This window comes from Epinephelus lanceolatus, chromosome 12 (genome assembly GCF_041903045.1).
Source record: "Epinephelus lanceolatus isolate andai-2023 chromosome 12, ASM4190304v1, whole genome shotgun sequence".
Taxonomy (NCBI): Eukaryota; Metazoa; Chordata; class Actinopteri; order Perciformes; family Serranidae; genus Epinephelus; species Epinephelus lanceolatus.
The window spans coordinates 13423087-13426680 of record NC_135745.1 but is presented as its reverse complement, the minus strand read 5'-3'; the positions used below and the strand labels follow the sequence as shown (position 1 = coordinate 13426680).

At 48.1% G+C, this 3594-nt stretch overlaps 1 pseudogene; it reads right to left on the bottom strand.

Moving 5' to 3' along the window:
• Positions 1 to 216: 216 nt before the first annotated feature.
• LOC117271475 (frizzled-8 pseudogene) lies at positions 217 to 3090 on the bottom strand (annotated as a pseudogene).
• Positions 3091 to 3594: the final 504 nt, after the last annotated feature.

Genomic DNA, 3594 nt, shown 5'->3' with positions numbered 1-3594 from the left:
CTAAGGAAAGTTAGGACTTTTAGTTACATATAAAAGAATCTCTTACTGTCATAACTCCGCCATTACGCACAAAGATATTAAGATTCAGCGTGTGCGCTCCACAAAACCACGCAAAACACAAGTCCACACCTTTTTAAGCATGCATGACAGACTTTAAAATTATTCACAGCATCACATCACAACAAAGTTAGGGCGAGAATGACCAGGGCGCACGAGGGAAAATTCAATAAAAGTTGTTTTATTCTCAAAATAAAATTTTCTCTCAAAGTGTAAATTATACATATTTACAATCTCGTAAATTTTCATATACAAATGTACAATATATGTACACCAATAATTATATAAATACACTTTACGCGCTAATGCAACCCGTATGAGACAGTATTAAGGCATTGATTAATGTAAGTGTAAATCCATCTTGTAGACCAAAAAAAAAAGAAAAAGAAAAAAAAAAAAAGAAACAACCCGGGGTTGACCTCATTTCAAGCAGAGCAGTCTTGTGAATCTTATGTTTAAGACACAGCGGTTCTTTACAGTAAGACGAAGAAGAGCCTCAGCTATACCATGCAACCTATCGACAAGGGGGATCTTGTCAGCTGTGCGCATTCAATTAAGCCCAGATAAGACTCTGCATTCTTCGTGCCAGGTACATTGTTCTGCTGCTGACAGTCTCATTATTTAAAGAGAAGCCATTAGGCGCTCATTAATGTGCTAATTACAACACGCTGATGGACAATCCCAACACAATTACTCACCCCTCCCCTCCCTCTCCTACCCAACACCCTCTATTCAAACCCATGGACGTCATTTGGATAAGGCAAGAAGAGAGCACTTTCTTTAAGTATACCAAACTGATTCTATAACTTTTTTTTAAAGCAGAATGGAACATATAAATGACCACAAACTGTTACATTAGGGAGTGCTCGCCATCAAAGTTAGATATAAACTGGCAGTTTGGTGACTCACTTTGAATAATTTACCAAATTACCCAAATAAAACATTCAAAAGAAGTCTTTACTGATAAACGCTGGTTTTGAGTCTTTAGCGTCAAATGACATAAGATGCATTTGAGCGGATGACCCCCGTGTTCAAACCCGGGACAGTGGCATCTGTTTGGGGCAGGAGACAGAGCTGGCTGTCCCAGACCTCCATGTCAGTCCCGTGCTCACGTCACTGTACATAGAGCCCGCTGAGGCTTTACTCCCCCAGCAGCACCGCGTGCAGAAAGTCCTCCAGGAGTCCAAGGTTTTCCCGGACCAGATCCAGGCCCCCGAAGTGATGCCTACCAGGAGGCACATAAAGTATTTCAACATGAACACTGCATAGTCCGGTCTCTGCCTGTTCGGGTCTGTCATGCACGTACAGTTGTGCGTAATTTCCCATGTCTGTCTGTTATGCTGCTCGTAAAAGTAACACGCCACTATGACAGTGGCTGGGACTGTGTATAAAACTGTGAAAACTCCTATCCGGATCATCAGCCTTTCCAGTTTGTCAGTCTTGGTGCCCCCTTGCTTGATTACACTCCTGATCCTGAACAGCGAGACGAACCCAGCCAGCAGAAACATGGTGCCGATGAACAGGTAGATAACCAGCGGTGCCAACACAAAACCCCGCAGGTTATCCAAATTCTGGTTGCCTACGTAGCAAATCCCAGCCACAGAGTCTCCGTCCACTGAACTCAGAGCCAAAACTGCGATGGATTTCATGCTGGGGATGAGCCAGGCGGCCAAATGAAAGTACTGTGCGTAACTGGCGATGGCCTCGTTCCCCCACTTCATGCCAGCGGCGAGAAACCAAGTGAGTGACAGTATCACCCACCAGATCGAGCTGGCCATGCCGAAGAAGTAAATGAGCAGGAAAACGATGGTGCAGAGCGCAGGACCTGTGGTTTCATAGTGGATGTGTTCAGCGCCGTTTTCCCTGTTGCACGCCACTTCCTCGTGACCGGCAATCAGTCTGACAATGTATCCAATGGACACAAACATGTAACAGGCGGAGAGGAATATGATGGGGCGCTCTGGGTACTTAAACCTCTCCATGTCGATTAAAAAAGTCGCCACAGTTGCGAAAGTGGAGATGAAGCACAGAACGGACCACAGGCCAATCCAGAAGGCGGTAAAAGTCCTCTCTTCCTGGGTGAAGTACGGGTTGTGGCACGGCATGGCGCAGTTCAGGATCTGTCCCGTCTTGACGCGGTTGTGCAACGGGTGGCCGTCACTGGTTACTGGCACCATGGGCGCACGGCAGAAGCATCCAGGCTCACACGGGGACGCTGCTGGTTTATGTTTCCCGGGGATGCCGCGACCGTAGCCGCTCTTCTTCCTGGGGTTGTACGGCTTCAGTGGCCGGTTGGTCGGCTTCGCCACCACGGGAGAAGCAGTGGTGGTCTGGCTGCGGTTGTAGTCCATGCACAGCGTGTCCTGATTGCCTTGCTCGGGCAGTAGGTCGCACCTCATCCGGTCTGGCCACGGGAATCCGTACTGCCTCATGAGCGGAGCGCAGCCAGCTCTGGCCCGCTCACACACGCTCCTACACGGCGGCAGGGGCTTCTTGTAGTCTTCCAGACAGATCGGTGTGTACATGCTGCAGAGGAAGAAGCGCAAGTCCGGGGAGCACTTTATCTCAACCAGCGGCCAAAACTGGTGCACCTCCAGGCCGGCTTCGTCCTGCGTATCGTGGTTGAACTGGTTGGGCATGTAGGTGTAATTGTAGCCGATTCCTTTGCACAGAGGCACGGATATTTCTTGGCACTGGAGCTCTTTGGCTGCCATGCAGCCGGTTCCGTGCAGGACGAGGGCTAGCAGCACGCACCACCCCGGGATGCTCCTCTCCATCGTTGTTTTCTGTGCGCGATTCGTCCTCGACAAAGTGCCAGCGAACTTGCGCTTTGCAAGTAGGCTGCAAGCGCGATTAATCCAGGGATGCTGTTGAACTCATGCTAGAGCGCAGACAGTTTGTGATGGTTCTGCGGTGCCTGTGATATCCAAAACAAGCGCGTTACTTTCACACAGTCTGGGATACTGCCAGTCTCCTCTCTCCCTTTGTGTCGGTGTAACACCGAGTCTCTCTTTGCATGCTTCTGTGTTGGTGGGTGCGTTGGGTTTTATACGGGAGGAGCGAGGACACTCCCCCAGCATGGGCGGGGAGGGAGAATAAGTCAATCAAGGGTTCCTTCTATAGGTGTTTGTTTAAAATGTTCACCCTGGAGGAAGGGTTATAATCACTTTGTCTCTGTTTACCCCCTCCAGACACACACACACACACACACACACACACACACACTGCTCCTTTACAAACACGAAGAGGGGGAGTTATAATACAATAGCAACATTAGGAAGAAATTTAATTAGGAATGAAGACAGTGAGGAGTAAGCTCACGTAAAGTCACCACTTATTATACTGGTGGGATACAGGATGTGCCTGAATGCATCATAGCATCATGCTCGATGGCTGACTAACAACTGGAGGTCATACCTTACCCAACTATTTAGTTACCACCACATCACTTCTTAGATTAACTACTCCTTTGTCCATATTGATTATAAAATATATATCAATATTTGCTTAAAAATGCAGCATGGACTGGACAGTGAG